At 47.0% G+C, this 18,806-nt stretch overlaps 1 protein-coding gene and 1 long non-coding RNA gene across 5 annotated transcripts in view; both read left to right on the top strand.

Annotated features, from left to right (window-relative positions):
• The window catches only part of Slco3a1 (solute carrier organic anion transporter family member 3A1), a 318,089-nt gene that overhangs the window by 75,804 nt on the left and 223,479 nt on the right, over positions 1-18,806 (top strand). The window lies entirely within an intron of this gene.
• Positions 1-18,806, top strand: part of LOC147824873 (uncharacterized) — a 112,639-nt gene that overhangs the window by 15,831 nt on the left and 78,002 nt on the right. The window contains exon 1 of the long non-coding RNA XR_015441726.1: positions 1-18,806. This exon is cut by the window's left edge and continues 15,831 nt beyond it. This is a non-coding gene — a long non-coding RNA (uncharacterized LOC147824873).

Genomic DNA, 18,806 nt, shown 5'->3' with positions numbered 1-18,806 from the left:
CTATGTATGTAGTCACTGTGTTTTAAGATAGTTGACAATGGTTTTTCTCTGCATGGTTATGACTGTAGTGCTGTGAATAGTTTTATTTCATTTGCTTTTGGGTTTTATGTATTAAAATGTTTTGTTTTATAATTAAACTATTTTTCCATGGTTTCCAAATCAAATCTCCCAAACGAGGAATATTCTGAGAATTCTAGCTTTTCAGCCTTTACTTTCTTTTCTGTTCCTCCTCATAACTTAGAGGTAACTGTGTTTCTTGGGTTTAGTTTTTGGCTCTTGCGGTTTTTAAAGTATAATCAAATAAATTTATATATTTCTTAGGTTGCTTTTCTTTAACAAAATGTAACTTGTGTACGTTTTCTCCATTTCACTCTTTTAGTTAGTAATAATGTATATCTAGAAATCAAGTGCAGGGGACTGATATAATTAGCACTGAACTTTCAGAACTGGTGACTATAAAAATAAACTTTTGTGGGACTCATTCTGTGCTATGCATTATTTTAAGTGCTTCACACATTAATTACTTTAATGTTCATAACAGTAATCTTCCTGGATATGGACAATTTCATTGTGCTGTGACACAGAAAGGTTAAGCCATTTACCCACAGTCTCAGAACTATTAATTGTCAGAACAGGAGTTTAAATGGAGGTATCTGCTCTTAAATATTATATTACACTGCTTTAGAATTACCCAAGTCTGTCCCCAAGTTTTTGTTAAAGGCCTAAGTACCATGTGCCTTTTCCATAGATTTACTACTTTTTTGAATGTTCACTAGTTTGTCTTGGAACTTTCTGTTGAGCCTGGAATTTGGTTTTACCTTCCTGTAAGCTAAAACCTTAGCCTGCTGTTACTCCCTAGGTGCTCTGAAGATGTAGCAGTCCTGGGGCAGAGACAAGGAGCACAATCATCAGCATGTGTCTCTGTGCCTCTTGCCTTGCAAGTACCATAGGGACCGTACTGAGGGCCAGGTGGATGCCTGCACCTGGTGAGTTGTAACCAGAGATGAACATGAAATTTGGAGAATCCATTGCTTTTATGGCAGGCAGTAAGCAAGATTCTTCTCTCTTCCAGAGAGACCCATAACCCTTAAAATTGCTCCCTGAGAAATGTCAGTCTTGGTATACTCAGCAAGACTAGAAGGAAGATAAAGACCAAGGAGGAAGGTCTCTCTCAATATTTCTTTGCATTTGTCTCATCGCTTTGCGAATAGTCAAGTGAGTGAGTGCCTCATACCGTTCCTTCACCAAATCTCTTCTCTTCAAAACATTCCCTAATACTCCTGATATATTTACTTCAGGTTTGTAGTTCTCAGATATTAGCTATAGCAAGAAGAGCCAGAGCTCTTTTGAAGGCTACCTTTAATAAATTTGAAACACTGCTGCCTTACAAACCAAGGGCTTTTCTCTTTCATTTGTCATAAAGAACATTTTGGAACCAGCCAGAGGGATGAGGCTGAGAACATCAATCAGTTTCATTACTACAAAATGGGAGGTTTTGTTTTTGTTTCCCTTCCTTCTGTTCTCCTTGCCAGTGGTTTTCATCATTCTGTAAAGAATTGCCCTTCCTAAGCCCTGATTATAACTTCAGCTTTTCAAAGCTCCAAACGATTGAGTTCTGAATGGTAACACTCCCTGGAGACAGCTGTCCCAAGCAGGTCACCATCCCCAGTGAGTCTCCCCATCTGATTCCCAATGGTAAATAAGAAACATGAGTATCCCAACCTCCCACACTGGATGGCAAGAGGTGGCCTTTTAAGAGAGGAGCAGACAACACAAGGAGCGTTTGTAAATGTGTCAGCTCTGCTCCATTGGGGGAGTTTGGGAGCGAGGATAGGCATGGAGAGAAGACATGGAAATCAGAGGTCCTAGGGCAGAGGAGGAGGAAGGTCAGGTCAGGCAGAGCAGCCATTATTTTGCCGTACAGTACCCCTTACCTTAAAACTACTGGAGCCCTACAACTACAGGATGGGCACTGTTTCATCCAACCAGGCTGATTGTTGAAAGTGTGGCATACTAGACAGGGACAAGGAGCCAGGCGTAGTGGCATATGCCAATAATCTCAGCACTCAGGAGGCTGAGACAGAAGGATCTCTGAGTTCAAAGCCAGCCTGGCCCACATAGTGAATTCAAGGCCAGCATGGACTACATAGACCCTGTCAAAAAAAAAAAATTCAAAAAATCCAAAAACTAGATAGGGGTAAGTCTCAGACGCATTTTTCATGGAAAAATTATGAAAAAAATCTGAATTATTATTAAACATTTTAATCTTTTTAAATGAAAACACTGATTTTTTTATGAATTTTAATGGGGGCTGGAAGAAGGCATTTCATTGCTTATCACTTCCTCCCTGAGTAATTCTCAGTGTGTTGCCTGTGCGTGGCTGAGAGGAGGTTGCTGAGCAGTTAGGGGAGCCCGCCACACGGCCGCTCTTCCTCCAGCTCCCACACTTCTCCTGGGGCCTCCTCTTTGAAGGTCTTAGTGGGGTCTTTCAGGATCTTAACACTGTTTCAGGGGACAGCACAATGAGCCTTGGAGACACAAGAGGAGACAGAAGACCTTATTGTTCAAGTCTTCACAGAGATTAATGGAGTGTGTCCATGTGGAACAACCCGGCATGGAATCCCAGTGGATTAGGCATGGAGGGTGAGGCCCCTGGCTCAGCCTACCTGTCCTCACCACTGCCTGCCTCCCTGGCTCCATTTCCGCATAGCTGTCATGGAGATGATCATGGTATTTCTCTTATTAAAGCTGTTGAAATGATCAGAGGAAGTGACAAAGAAACGGACCACTCCTGGCACATAGGAAATGCTTAGTGCATTATTATTAAATATCTCAGAATAGCCATATATTCACCAACTACTAATTTTATGTCTGGATATAAATGTTAGATTGTTTCCTAAATATTGTCTAGAGATACACAAATAGGGGACCCACTAGCCAAATGGGACCATTTAAATTAATCAAAGACAAATAACATTTAAAATTCAATTCTTCACTTGTATGAGCTCAATTTTAAGACTTCATGGCCACAGGCGGCTCTGGTTACTGATCTGAAGAATGTAGATTGTAGAACATGTCGGTCACCTCTGAAAGTTCTTAGGGACGGCTCTGATTGGGAGAATTTGAACCTTGAGGGTTTGAATGGTTTTGTCATGACTGTTTAGTTTTGGAACTCTGTTCCTGATATCAGTTCCTTTTCTACAAATAGAAAGGAATGTAGGTAGTGCTACATAGGGGATGGTGCAGGCTCGGGTGCCTGCAAGTTTAGCAAGATAATGAGGCTCTGGCAGATATCGTGGGGGGGCTGGGGAGTTTCCCCAAGGAGAAGGTGAGGATCCTCACAGACCCTCTGGGGACTGCGTTTTCTTCTTACTGTAGCCCCCCAACATTCCTGGGTTCCAGTGTTTTTTCCTATTTTGCTCATAGGCACCGTGTGTCCCAACTTGGGTTCCAAACATATGGTCACTATGATTATGGGACACGTAAGGCCTTTCATTCATTCACTGAGTGTAAGCCATTCATGCTGTCCAGCCTCTGCTCCTTGAATCTGCAAAGGAGAGAAGTCCATCCAGCAAGAGAACGAGGACCACAACTCTCATCTCCCTTTCCTGTGGTTTTTATCTCCCTGAGAAGTGGGAGAAGGGTATGCATTTCATAGCTGAAAAACTGGCTGTCTTCCCAGCTGATGATGTAAAAGGAAACCACCCACTTGCATTAAAACATGCTTCTGCTTATGTGCTCTTGAGGGCTCATTAGAGGCGACGTTAATACAGACCCCAGTGCTCAGCCATCACCTTCCTGCCTTACCTTGTGAGCAGGTGTCAGAGCAGAGCCCTCTCAGGCCAGGCCCTCTGGGAGCAAGTGCTGAGCAGTCCAAGCTGTGTCCAGCCCTTCCCAGAGAACACAGAGGGAAAAGGGGTTTCTGAGCCATATTTTTTTTAAAAAAAAGGGAATGGGGTTGATAAATTGATGGAAGGGAAAAAGGAAGAGGGCATATCCAGGAAGAACGGATGGGTTGTACAGATTTTCAGTATGACACGAGAACTGTGCATTAGAACAACTTCTGAATTATGCAGTCTTAGGTAGTTTGTTTGATGTCAATTTTCACATCTGTAAAGTGGGCATCTTATCAGGGTGTTCTGAGATTTGCTTAATTAGTTAATAGCTTAATTAATTGATTAATGTAAAATCAGCTGTCATTGTTATAATCTTTCTTCTTCCTCTTAATATTTGTATTTTTATTGATAGAGAAATAGGCTTTGGAGTGGAATTCAAATGCCAGCTTTGCCACTGACCCTGTGTGAGCTCCTTGGGGTTTTCTGAGCCTGTTTGCTCGTCGTTAAAATGGGAATAACACTGTGTCACAAGGCTTCTTGTACAGTTTAATTAAGGAATTGTCTATACAATGCTAGCTCAGGGCCAGGCATATAGAAGGTACCCAAAAATGTTAGCTTCCTCCTCTCTTTCTTGCCCTAAGGAACTTTCCTGGTATTAATCTGGCAACCTGTTTAGTGAAACTGTGATGGACAAAATGGCATTTGAAGAAGATTAGTCCAGCAGCTGTGTGTGGGATGGATTAGCTCATGTGCAACACTGTGATTTAGAAAACTCAAAACAGGCTTTTTGATATCTAGGTATTTGTGTCATAGTTACAAAATGGTTTCACTGCAGTTTTAGTGTGCCAAACCGCTCTGGAAGTTTTTTCTGTGATCTTTATCATTTTTATTTTAAGAGAATCTCAAGAGTTTCTAGAACTTTTCATTTAAAGCTTCCAAATACTGTACCTATAATCCAACAATAGGGAGGAAGTAGAATCATATAAACATCTATTCAGATCTTGGCTCAGCTACTGATGGGCTATGTGACTATGAACCTGAGCTAGTTTAGAACCTCTTATTTTCATTTTATAAACTATTTCCTATTGACACAATAGTTGTACATATTTACAGGGTACGGTGTGATGTCTTAACTCGTGTAGACATTGAATAATGAACAAATCAGGGCAATTAACCTGATCATATCCATCACCCTAAGCTATCAATTCTTAGTTATGAGGACATTCAAAATTCTCTTCTCCCAATTTTGAGATCTGTAATGGGCCGTTGTTAACTGTATTCTCCTTACTGTGCCACAGAACACCAGAAACAGTCCCTCCTATCTCATGGGGACCTTGTCCTCTTTGACCTGTGTTTTACCTGTATTTGCCAGCTTAACCCTCAATACAGCTCTGAGAAGTAGGGCGGCTGCTCCCATTTTGCAGATGAAGAAACTGAGGTGCTGGGAAATGAACTCATCCAGTTACCCAGCTCGTACATGGCAGTTCAAGGATTTGAACCTAGGCCTGTGGAAGCAATGCTTTTTACTGCAGTGGTGGATGAATTTGAAATTCTAGAGACAGCAAGGAGCAGTATTTCACCTTAGGAGTTATGTGGCACAGACTGTTTTGTGAATGTGACCCACACAGAGGAGATGAGAGGATTCAGGTGAGAGACAGCACAGTTGAGCCCACAGAAGGTCCATAGAGGTCAGAGGTGGGGCGGCCCCAAGGTTTCTAAACATGGGCAGTGATGGGCCTTCTCCTTGGCCTGTCTCTCCTCTCCTGGCAGCTGCTTGGGCACTGTAGAGGGAGATGTGGCTCTGCACCAGGACCCTGCACCCTCCAGATTTGCAGTGCTGAACCAGTTTCCCTGCAGTGTTCGCCTGCACCAGCTCCTGTATCTCTTCCTGTTCTTCCACGGGACCAGCTTGGAGAGGACGGGGTGGAGCCAGCTTTCCCCCTTCCTCCTCTGCAGCCTCTGGCCCAGAGCTTGTCATCCGGCCCTGGTGGCCTCCTGCCCACTTCCTCCCTTCTCCTCTGCCCAGGACCTCTCTGCTCTAAGCCATCATTAGCCCCCAGGCCTCCCCATGTCACCTTGCTGCTGGCCTGATACTCGAAGCCTGCAACTTTAAGCCCTTCCGTGGGCTAAGCACTGGCCTAGGCACTTGGCCCAGAGAGCCTGCACACTGCCCAGGGTCACAGGGCTAGAGAGTAGCAGCGCCAGGCCTTGAACCTGGCATTCTAGCACCAGGGCCCCTCTCCAGCCTCTTCTGCCTTCAGTGGAGCAACTCAGGCCTCTGTGCTCCTCTGGGCTGGGCTTGGGTCACCCTCATCTCTGTTTTCAGTGCTTCCACAGGGGCCTGACATTTGCCTGCTTTCAGCACAAGCACTAGAGCAATACCTGACATTATTTACTGAGCTTGAGTCAAGTCTGTGCCTGCACCAGGCTGAGCACATCACAGTCCTTGAGCCTCAAGGCTGTTTACAGAGGTGGGCACTGAGGTCAAGGAGCCCAGCCCAAGGGGGCTGGAGCTGGGCTGGAGCCCAGACCACTGACTGCAGACCCAGGCGCTCTCTTAGGGCAGTGCTGGGTGGGCTCTTCATGTGTACTGAGCTTCACATCAGGGCTTGAGCTCATGGCACTCTTTGTGGTCTAGGAAATGTGTGACAGGCTGATCCAAGAGCACCATTTGCTTGGCAGCTTGAGAGCACCCTTGACCCATAATTAGTGCTCAGGGGAGCCAGCTCTCCCCTCCTGGCTGGTGTGCATCTGTGAGCCAGTGGGTACTACCCAGAGCCCAGAGGCCCCCAGCCGACCACAGGAGTGTCCTAGACCCACAGCTCTTGTAGCAGGCACTCTGTGCAGGCCTGAGCTCTGGCTCACTGCTGAGTGAATCTCCCTTTATGTGAGAGCTGAGTAAATGTCATACATCCTGCCCTGCTGCCTCCCTGAATGAGAAGTCTTCTCACCTCTGACCACTCTGCGTGCCCAAAGCCCCAGAGAGCATTGTGGGCAAGAGCTGCCAGATGTTAATGAGGGTCCCAGTCAGGGGGGCCTTGACCCCTGTCCTTGGGCTTGGCCACCCTGCCGTTTTAGGAGGGTTATTTATTGGAAAGGGAGTGGTTGGGGAAAGTATAAAGGAAATCACTGGTGGAGTTTTCCAGCATTAATGTGCAAGCCTCTGGCCATGCAATTAGAGGTTATTAGGCAGCTACAATGCAAGATTAATTCTGCCCACTCCTCTTCCTGACTGGGCAAAATGGCTCCGGGCAGGGAGAAGGCGGGCTTGTTTCATTGGCCTGCTGAGAAGGTCAAGGTGTTCTCCTGGGAAGGGCTGGGAGCTTGTGCAGGAGTGTATGGGGCAAGGGTGGAGGTGAGGTGTTAGTGATCAGTTAGGACGGAACCCAAAGACCTGAGAGTCGCTGGAGGCTGTGGGATCAGCCAGCAGGGCGTTTCTGTCAGGACCGTGGCACTGTCCTCTGCCGACGGGCCTGGCTGTCCTGGCCTTAGAGAAGGCTGACCTCCACCCTGGATCAAGGCTGTGACCTTGGCTAAGGGACTTAGCACCTCTGAGCCTCCCAAGCATCCTCTCAAGGGAAGATGGAAATGGGAGGAGCTGGTGCTTTGTTCAGCTCAGTAAATGATTTTTTCCTTTTCCTCCATCTTGCAGGGTTTGAGGTCTCTAATCTCCCATGGATTTTATACTTTTTCCCATTTAGGATTTTTTTCTTTAACATACAAGTTGTCTTCCCTTTTCTGACTTTTTAGTTTAAAAACCCTTCATTGACCTTCACAGAGTTCATCTCAGAGTGCTCCGGCCTCCCTCTCCCATGCAATGTGTATACTGTGAAGTGTGGACTATATACTGCAGGTGTACCATAGGACTGTATACTGTACAAGCACATGCTGTATACTGCAGGAGTGTTTCAAACATTGATTTGCAACAGAAAATTTTGCCTGTTAAAGGTCGTAAAGGGGACCTGATATGTCAGGTAAACCTGAGCTTCTTTGCTGGGGGGCCTGTTGGCCTCCCCTGCCTCCCTCTCTCTCCAGAAGCCATCTGCATGGTCCTTTGTCCCTGCAGTCCTAGGATTCCACAGAACTCACTGCGGAAATCTCAGGTGTTGTCTCATTGCCTAGATGTTTACCATTGTTGTGTTGATATGTAGTGAAATACACACACCGTAAAAACGTAGGGTTTTGTACATTCACATTGCTGTGTAGCCACTTTCCAGAACTGTTTTCATCTTGCAAAACTGAAACTCTGTGCCCATGAAAACACTCCCTGTCCTCCCCTCTGCCCCGCCCTCGGCAGCTATCTTGCTGTTTTCTGTTTCTATGAAATCTGACTACTCTGAGTACCTCATCTAAATGAAATAACACAGTATTTGTAGTTTAATGCTTATTCCACTTAGTGTCATGTCCTCGAGGTTCATTGATGTTGCAGCACATGTCAGAATTTCCTTTTTAAAGCAGAATATTCTGTTTTACATATATACCTCATTTTGTTCATCTGTTCCCTGTTGCACACATTTAGATTGTTTCCTTTTCTTGGCTATTGTGAATAATGTTGCAGTGAACATGGATGTGCAAGTTTCTCTTTGAATCCCTACTTTCACTCTCTTGGGTATATACAATGGGTGATCGGAAACTATGGAATGTGTTTAAATAAAAAAAGTTTATTACAGTGAAAGACACATTGCCATTAACCCTCTTCAAAACACCACCCTCTGCTTTGAACACGATAAACCCATCATCCTTACCACTTTCTGAAGTAGTTCTGGAAGTTCTGCTTCCTGTGTGTCTTTATGGGGCATGATCAGAAATATGGTGAATACTACTGTCAAGTGGCATCCAGTGGAAAGGCAGGCTTGTAAAAACATTATAGTCTTTCCTCATCACCTTATCCACAATATTTGGCCCCATGCAACTTCTGGCTCTTCTCCAGAATCAAAATGACCATAAAAATGAAATGTTTTGAATTGATTCAGAACATCAGCCACAACAACGTAACTAAAGTTACTCACAAAAGAAGACTTCAGAACACCTTCAGAAAGTGGTAAGGATGATGAGATAAATGTGTGAAGTGAGTCTTTTGAGGATAATTAATGACAATGTGTCTTTTCCTGTAATATTTCAAACTTAAACATTCATCTTCTTTCGATCAGACCTTATACTCAGAAGTAGAAAGCCTGAATTGTATGGTGATTCTTTAATTTTAGGAAAACTGCCTTACTGTTTACCACACATACTACACACTTTCTCAGTTTTAAGACTTGCTGGGCTTTGTCCAGCAAGAAGTCAAAGCCCGGAATGAGGGGGAGAGGGTGTACTCTTCCCATTGCTGCAGCGGTGGGTTTGGCGTCGCTCCCACTCTCTCCCCTGCTCAGCTCTAGTGTGGCCCCAGTGACATCGCTCCCTTCTCCCTCCTCTTATGCCTGCCCCCACTGCTGCAAGGCCTGAGTACCTTAGCTTCCCCTGGGGTGTCTCTCAGCTCACTTTGGGCAATGGGCCTTCACTGGGTGCCCTTTTGCAGGACAACTTTGCTACCTACACATCCTGATTGATGTAGCCACTTACCAGCAGGGTGACCTTGGACGCACTGTCTCTGTACCTCAGTTTCCCTCATCTGTCAACTGCCTCTTTATGGCTGTTGATGTACATAAAAGGCGTAAAACAGCCATTGGTGCACAAGAAGCCCTTTAGAAGTGTTCACCATCATTTGTGTGATTCTGCATCCCTGTACGTGGTTCCCACTAAGGGGGCCCTCCTGGTGGAGGCTCCAGGACTCTCCCAGTAAAGCATGAGCCTCCTAGAGGTCCAGGAGTTCCCATTTTGGGCTGGGAGGCAAGAAGATCAAGGCCGACCAGAGAGAGCAGTATGATTAAGGATGCTTTCCTCCCTGTTGACCAAGGAGAGACAGAGCGTTGGGTGGGCTGGCTGCCCATCCTGCGGCTGAGCCCTCCTCTCAGTACCAGCTTAGCACAGCAGCCGCAAGCTGCAGAGTTGAGCTCAGCGTGGCTTCCGCTCCTTGCTCACTTAGAAGATGATCTGCCACAGCTGTGAGCACACCCTGGAGCTATTGTCTGCTTGGCCCTGGGCAAGTGACAGCAGGGATATCACAGCACAGCAAATCCCCGGGAGGAGTTTGGATCTCTAGTGTGGGGAAGTTGGTGATAGACCCTGCTTTCCCCATGAGGCATCTCTTGAGAAGGAGCCTGCTTTGAGATCTGAACCCGAGTCCTTCACGAAGAGGGCCTCTCCTACAGAGTAGAACTGAGGAGGACAGTGGAGCAGATGCTCATATTCACTCACGCTCAAGTCTCGCACACAGGTGCGCATTCTCACATGCAGATGCTCACAATTCAAGTGCAGCAGATACATCATTCTTCCCTGAAACTTTCCGCCTTTCACGTTCAGATCCCCCTGCCACACCCAGATCACAACTTTCCCCAGTATTCGCCATTACTTGGAGTGAGTTCAAGTCCTGACTAGGTTATCTTTGGACATGTTAAGTTCTGAGCTGTGAACTATGCAATCCCTTTATTCATTCAACATGTATTGATTAAATATTTTCTATGGGGCTGAGTACTGGATATGTGATAATGAAAAAAAGAGGCAAAGAGCCCAGCCTCAGACTTTACATTCTAGTAGGGAGCACAGACAAGAAAGAATGAATAGATAAATGCAGTAATTGCAAGTTCTAGTGGAAGCTGTAATGGAGCCTACTGCAGGCTGAGGAAACAGTACATGCAAAGGCCCTGTGACAGGGAGGATAGAAGTTGTTATGTAGGAGAAACCAAAATAAAGCCCCTGGTTCAGAGTGAACACAAGGGAGATGGAGAGCTATAGTTGAGAGGAGGCTATGGATGGTCCTGCAGGACCTGTGGCCTCCACAGAGTACTGGAGTATTTTTCCATTTCTGTCTGTCCAGCTCAGACAGGAGTGATGGATCTGATGATGATTTGGTGCTGGGTGAATGGGTGACAGGTGACCAATTAGTAGGCTCTTTGGTGTAGTTCAGTGCTATAGCTGTGTCTAGATGTCCCCCTGAAGCCTCATGTAGTCATAGGTGGAGCTTTTTCATCCAGAGGTGGCTGGATCTAGAGTGTGTGACCTGGAATTGATTCATGGTGCAGTGCTAGGCTCAAAGGCACTAGGATTAAGGGTGTGAGGGCTACCTGCCCTGAGTAGCCTGGATAAGATAAAAGGGACAGAAAGAGCTGTGATCATCCCTTGTTGCTTTGCTGCCTCCTGCCTGCCGTGAACTGTTTGTCCTCTGTGATGCCTGTCTGCTGTCCACTCTCCCTTGGAGCCAGCCGACTATGGACTGAAACCTGCACGAACTATGAGCTAAATACACCTTTCCTCCCTTAACTTTGGGCATCAGGTATTTCTGTCCCTGCAGTGAGAAAAGTAACTAAGACATTGAGGAAAAATAACACTGGCCTGTGGTACTGAGGAGTCAGTGAAGGAGGATGGGATGGAACTGAGGTGTTCCAGGAATAGTTGAGAGGAATTCCTAGTGGATATGTGGGAGCATTACCAAAAGGGAGATGAACCCAGATAACTCTTGATTTTCTCCAGCATTGAGAAGACTTCAGAATAGTTAGTTCACTTCTTCTCTGCAGATAACTTAACTTGAGGACCCCACCCTATGTCACCTGGCTGGTCGGTGGCAGGGAACAGTTGCACATCTCTGGACATAACTTACTCTTGCTTCTGGGATCAGCCTGGAGTGGCCGTGGAGGCCTGGTGGTACGGCTTGGCAGTTCCCAAATATCCAGGGCCCTGGCAGCAGCATGGGACCACAGAGGACATTTAAGGCCACAGTGGGTGGAGGGGTAGGGCCTTCCAAGCGCATGGCAAGTGGGAGGGACTTGGTGGGAGCTGCTGCCGCCCGACTCCCTGGAGCTCACCTCCTGCCCACCTCTCTGTCCCCAGACCGAGAGAAGGAAGTATGCCTACCTGTCAAAAAGTGGAGGAACAGTTTGGCATCTCAGGAGGCAGTGATGTCAGCATTTACATTTTCCTCTCTGCCACCCTCCTCTGATAAGGAGGCTTCTGTCAAAAGCATTATACAGCTTGAACATCCCCAAACCAAAAATCCAAAAATTTGTAACTTCAGTGCCTCAAGTGGAAAAGTCCACACCTGACCCCAGGTGATGGGTCACAGTAAAACTGCAGGTGCTGTAAAGATACTCAATAATGTTACCTTCGGGCTCTGTGTAGAAGTGTTTGATGAAACAGAAATGACTATTGGGTTTAGCTTTGGGAACTCATTAGATCTATGCAGGTAATCCAAAATTCTAGAGACTTTTGATCCTAAGCATTTCAGGTAAGGAATACTGAATCTCTAAATAACTTAGGTTGACCAGGCCAAAGACATTTTTCTTTCCTATTAAAGACAAATCATGTAAGTCCCCTTTGAAAGAATGAGAAGACAGTGAATATTGTCCATGTACAGGGACAAAGTGTGATAACCAAGACATCTCAAATACACCTGAGAGGAAAAAGCAAAAATGTGAATCCACTACCCCAGTCATAGGAAGGACTGAGCTATAATCAGAGGAGCTCAACTTAGGGAATGGTTTGTTCAACAGTGATACAAAAAAAGGATGGACTATTTTGCAGCTATGAAAAGTAATGGCCAGAAAGGTACTGTAACCTTGAAATGTAAATGGCAGAGGACCCAGGGAAAGAAATGGATTGTGAAACTTCCAAAGGACTTGGAAGAGTTTTGCTGCTTTTTTCCTAAGCGCAGCTCCCTGCAGTCATGTTATGTGAAGAAGGAAGAGTGCAGTCAGAGCCCATTTTCCCAAGTGTGCTGCAGCAATGCTTGAAGGCCAAGCAGCAAGTGCAGTTGACCCTAGTTACTGAAACTCCCAGAGAAAGATCAGGGATGTGTCCTTGAGAAACCATCAGCCAGCCAGAGAGCAACACAATGGTATGGTGGAGGTGGGTAAGTGCAGTGCATGCCAGGAGGAGTTTAAAACCCAGTGCATCAGTGAGCGTGAGGCAGGATTAGCCAGCAGCTGTTCACGGAGTGCTCCTTCATCCAAAGCCGCAGTACTAAAGCAGCGCAAAGGAAGCCAGCCCTGTGGGACCCTGTGGACTGCAGGATGCCATGTGAGGATAGGAGGCTGTGTGCCTTGACCTTTGCCCCTGCATTTCCTTCCTTGGCCCTACGTGGAGCCTTGGAGCACAGAGCTGTTGCACAGGAAGCTTGCCTCTGAAATAGCTGCTGAGCGCATCTCTAGTGATAAGACCCCTTCCAGCACAAAGTGGTCTTTTCAGAATGCCCTGTGGCATGCAATGACACCCATACAGAAAGAGCAGCTGACCCTTGACCCAGAAATGCAATGTGTGTATGTACCTGAAATGGTGAGTACTCCTGGGCCTGGCCTTTCCGAATGGGCTCACGTGCCCTTGGTGTTCTGTCTCTCCCAACATGGTTAGTAACTTTCTGTGTTTTGCTCCAGTGGAGCCCAGTTGCCAGGATACCCTGTACCCCTTTTCCCTTCTTGGCTTTCCAGGGATCCTGTGATAGATTTGGGGGGTGGGATCTCAAACCCTCCTTGAGATAAGAACACCAGGAGCCTGGTTCTTGTAGACAGGAAGTGGCTGCAAATAGGGCCCCTTTTCCTTGGCACCAGAGGCAGCAGGCCTGGGCCTCCAGCCTTCAGTAATGTTGTCCCTTGTATTGCCCACTGCGGTGTTTTAGAGGTGTGAGTTCATTTCTCCCTGGATCTGGGTTTTTCTGGAGCAATCACATCTGAAGCAGGAAGCAGCTGTGTTCTAGATGGGACAGGCTTTTCTTTGTCCCACACTCACTCTTGATTATGTCCCTTGCTTGTCCCTTGTCTCCAGGTGACTTAGAGAATCCTGGTTGGTGGTAGACCTATGGCATGTGTGCCAAAATAGGCTGTTTGTCTCGCTGAAAGCTCTAAAAGGTTCACCACTGCTGGTGTATACTCTGCTGACCGATGGCTGGATGCCTGATCTCTATTTGACCCGGCTGCTGGCAACTCCCCTGTGCCCAGAAATTTTCAGAAAGCGACTGCAGCCCAGTTGGCAGGTACTTTGCCAGTTCTGAGTGAGACTGTTTATCCTCCCAACTAGATAGTCCAGTCGGCCCACAGGAGCAGCCACAGGAGTAGGGAGGCGGGTTCAGAGCCAGGTGCAGATGGACGAAGGATAGATGTCTGTCTTCCCTGCTCAGCTTTCCACACCTTTGCAGAAGCCAGAGCCAACAGGTGGGCGTGAGGCCCTGGCCTCCGGTGATGTCTGCCATTGTTCTGGCCTATGAGCGTCATAACTCGCCTGTCTTCCTACAGGGAGCCTCAGTGGGACCCTTTGTCAGGCTCCTGGGAAGTGTTCCCAGCGTGCAGAGCTCCAGCTGCAGCTAATTTGGGAGGTGACCCTGTGTGTGGTGCCCTGTGGACGTCCTGTTCCCAAAGATACATGTGCAGGCTCTGCCAGGTACCAGGATGGAGGGCAAAGTCACTGGGTAGGAACTTGGGGCTTTCCTGGTTCACAGCCCTGTGTCCTTCCAAGTCAGTGCATACCAGAAAAGGGCTCCATACAAGGACTCTTGATAGTAAACCTGTGCAAGAACTGGGTTTTCCTGTCTCAGAAGAAGTTTGGCCAGGAAATGGAGTCAGCTTGGGATGAAAAGATGAAGGTCAGGGTGAGACTCATGGGTTCCTGTATCCTGGTGAATGACCCCAAAGGTGATCTGGGGGTGGGGTTTCTGCCAGCCTCCCTCGAAAGTGTCTTAGAGCCTGAGCAGCACCTCCTGGTCTCATTGCCTCTAATAACCTTAGGAACTGGGTATTGTAGGGAACAGGGGAAGGGGACGTTACCAGAACTTCTGCAGTGAGTTCTGGTCTCCTGCGAGCCATGGCAGCACACGGCGAATTACAGAAAAGGTAGACAAATGAGACTGAGAAGAAGCTGAGCTTTGGGTCTGATCAGTGCTGCTCTCTCTGGGCAGCAAAGACCAAAGCCCCCAGCCCACCACACCTTTTATTCATTACCTCGTAACAAATGATTTGCAGAGAATTCAGTACATCTGGAGAAACAAATGCAACAAATGACTTACAGAGAGTTCAGTAGTTCACATTGGGATGAACAAGGTGTAACAAAAAGCTTGCAGAGAGTTCAGTACATCTTGGGTAAACAAGATGTTAACAGTCCAAGAACAATGAGGAACTGAGCAGATGTCTGTTCTCCCAGGATGATTCTTGCTCTGGAGAATCACAGCACCACTGGATCACCAAAGTCTCAGCTGTGACCGGAGGCCAAACCGGAGTCGTTCTGTAGCTGAGCTGTAGGCAAGAGAACCAGGCCAACCACATAACTTTTCCCTAGAACTATGTAACATTGCTCCCAACAGGGTATCCATAAATGAAGCGATACTTTGGAAGAAAAATCAGCTTTCACTTACATCATCTTTTGTGCGAAGAATTCCTCTGTTTTTATCCCTGGTGCAGACTTCTCTGCCCTCTTGTAAGATGTCATCCTTGTCCTTAAACATCTTTCTACCCTTCACTTCATGCACTTTTGCACACATGTGCCTGAGTGTGAAAGAGGTGGGTGCTGGAGAAGGAAGAAGTGCACATGCCAAAGAGGTGGAGGTAACTCCAGTACTGTCACACCAACCCAGAGGGAGGATGGCGCTGTGAGGGAGGGTGTGCCAGGAGGACCGGGCTGCCAGCCTGCTTCAAATCCTAAGCCCCTGTTTCCTGGCTATGTGATCTGGCGGTGGTGCCTCACTGGGAAGCAGGGTTGAGTGGTACCCACAACACAGGGCGGCGATGAGGACTCAAAGCGTCACTGTGGGTGAAGTGCCATGAGAGGGTCTGACAGCTGGGAAGCTCCATGAGACCATCGGTGGTTGTCCTTATTACAGAAGGCAAACGGACGGGGTCTAGCTGACAGAGACAAAGGTCCTGCAGTGCAAATGTAGAGGAAAATGAGCTCTGACTGGGAGAGTTTTCAGAGAATAGGAGATGAAAGCCCTGGAGGAAGAGAGCAGTGACAGCAGAGGCAGTGGCTGGAAGAGGTGGGAGGCCTGGCAGTGCAGAGCCTGTGTGCTCAGGGACTATGGAGCCCTCTCAGTGGCCAGAGGTTGGGCTATAGGGTGGCGGAGCCCAGGGGGCTGAGGGACCTCAAATCAGACTGCAGTGGTGGAGGGTGAAGGGAGCAGTGTTGCTCCTGCTGTACAGAGAGAGCCCAGCCTGCCACTGGCCCTTGGTCCTGACCTTGACCTAGTAGGGTATGGGGAAGGGCAGCAGGAGGGCTCCAGACTCTAGTCCAGTCCTTCTAGCCACCTGAGGTTCCTAGTACTTAACCAGTACCTCCTCAGTGTCCAAACTACCACACTTCCCCACGTTTCTCCCTCTGCAACAAATTTCCATTTTGTCCAACTTCATTGCTTTCTGTGTCTCACAGCCTGCCGGATCCTTCTTACCTCTACACCTGCTTTTGGGGGGTGAGGTCTGAAAAAGGTGTCATTCATTGAATGTCTTTGACAATGCTGAATTTCATGGTAGGCAGAACATGGATTCTGCCTTTACTGGTGTGATGGCAGAGACAGCTTGGGAGGTACAGCCAGGGAACTCCTCTCTGTGACTCCAGTGACAGGCAGCTAATGTACAATCCCAGAAAGAAGCAACGCAGAAGTAATTTCTCTGGCTTGCACTTAGTTTGACAGGGCAGCTTAAGCTGCTGGGTGTGTTCTCATGCTCAAGTCAGTTCCCATCATTTCCTGGAGCCGAGGAGGCTTTGAGTTAAGAATGGTCCCATCCCTAAGTGTGCATGACTTTATCGAGATATGTCATGTACCATGAAATACGCCTTGAAAGTGTAGACTCCTGTGCCTTTTGATATCATATGATCATCATCATTATCTAATTCCAGAACAGTGTCTTTGAAATCCCATTAGCAGCCTCCTTCCGTGCCCCTTTCCCCAAATCCCTGGCCAACTGCTTACCTCTGTTCTGTCTCTATGGAATTGCTCTTTCTGGAGCTTCATATAACTGGAATCATGCAACACGGAGTCTTTGGTGTTTAATTTTTCTCACTTAGCATCATATTTTCAAGATCTATCCAGGCTATAACATGTATCAGTACTTTATTCATTTCCAGGGTTGAATAAATATTTTATTGTATAGATATACAGATGTTGTTTATCCATGCGTTTGGATGGACACTTGAGTGGTTTCCACTTTTCGACTATTAGGAAGAATAGAGCTGTGATCAATTGTGTATAATTTTCATGTGGAAATAATGTTTTCAGTTCTCTTAGATATTTACCCAGGAGTAGAACCACTGAGTCACATGGTAGCCCTGTGTTTAACATTTTGAGGACCTGGCAAACCATCCTCCAAAGTGACTATACCATTTTACATGCCCACCAGCCACACATAAGGGTTCCAGTTTCTTCACAACCTTCCTGATACTTGGCGTGGTTTCTGTTCGTAGCCATACTGATGTGAAGTGGTTTTGATTTCCACAAGCATCATTTCACAGGCTTGTTGATCATTTCTAAATTTTTTATGAGAAATGTCTGTTCAGATTCTTTGTCTATTTTAAAATTGAGTTATTAGTCTTTTGATTGTTGTGTTGTGAGCATTCTTTATATTTTCTGGGTACCAAACTGTTGTCATAATAGTATTTGTTTTGTTTTCTGAGTCCTAGACCCTTATCAGATATATACAGTAATTTGCAAATATCTTCTCCCATTTTGGAGGTTGTATGAAGTACACGTTGGAATGAGTGTCTTGTACCTGAACCCTGAGCTCACGGTAGGCTGCCAAGGGGAGTACTTAGAAGCTCCACCAATCAACAGCTGCCTCTTTGGTCACCAGCACCTCAGAGTGCCTGGCGCAACACAAGAACTAGTGATTTGAGTAAATAGAGGAATGGTTCTCTTTTGTGCTTTTTGAGAGTAAAAATGCACCTGGGTAAGGTAGACAGAAGTAGATGATGAATTGCCAAGCAAAGCCACAGCATCAGAAGAGGCAGATTTGCTTGCTGAAGCACCGTGTACCTGGATATTTTCAAGATCAATGAAGACGAGGAGTGCAGATCTGGGCTTGCACCTGTGTTTCTGAGCCAGTCAATAGACTTGTCCGAAATCAATAGGGTAACTCTGCAGAGGCATGGAAACGTGGTGTCATTATCCTGCCAAGAATTACTGTTGTCACGTTTCGATTCTGTCTCCCCAGCAAGTATGTGTACATTTCCTCCTGTTTGCCACATGATGGATTCCCAGAGACCCCACCAACTGCCCTGAGGCCAGGAGGGAAGAGGCTGCGGTCCAGAGAGAGGCCCTAGTTCCAGCCAGCATCTTGGTTAAGGAAAGGCAGTGGAGAGTCTTAGATGAGGGACCGAGTGGGACAGTGTGACTTCAAAAAGTAGATCAAAGAATCCCAAGCAACAGATTATCCCCAATTCTGCGGCGATTGCTTTAGGAAGCAATCTGCATAGATTATTTTGAGAATGATGATAATTTTTCATTCTTTGCTGGGACCAGGAAGGAGGTCTCCTTAATCCTAGAAGGAAGTCCCTGGTCATCCCATAGAAGAAGAGAGGTGTTTATCCCGTGGCTGATGTGCAGTAAACTGTCATGTCAAGTGTTGTTTGCTTAGGCCCAGCTTCTGTCTGTTGAACTCAAGAAGGACCTGTGCCAGGCCTTTGCAGAAAGGAGTGCATTAGAGCCTTTGTGCTCTGGGGCTTGTGTTCTCCTAGGAGACCGAGGTGTGGAAGTGAACAAGTGCACACAGGAACCAGAGGCGGCAAGGGGGGTGGGGAGGCCTAGGAGGTTGTCCGGGCAGAGGCGGGTGTTGTCAGGTGGACCTGCCTGGCAGGCAGAGCAGCTTTGCCTGCAGAGGCCCTCCCGGGAACCACAGGGTGTGGATGGGAACTGCAGGGAGTCTGGCGTGATGGCAGCTTGATGGCTGTCACCTGGGAGTGGGGAAG

Source organism: Heterocephalus glaber, unplaced genomic scaffold (assembly GCF_053883595.1).
Source record: "Heterocephalus glaber isolate CG9 unplaced genomic scaffold, H.glaber_assembly_v1.0 deba00001531, whole genome shotgun sequence".
Classification (NCBI taxonomy): Eukaryota; Metazoa; Chordata; class Mammalia; order Rodentia; family Bathyergidae; genus Heterocephalus; species Heterocephalus glaber.
Note: the sequence above shows the minus strand (reverse complement) of the source record. Positions and strands in the feature narration are given on the sequence as shown.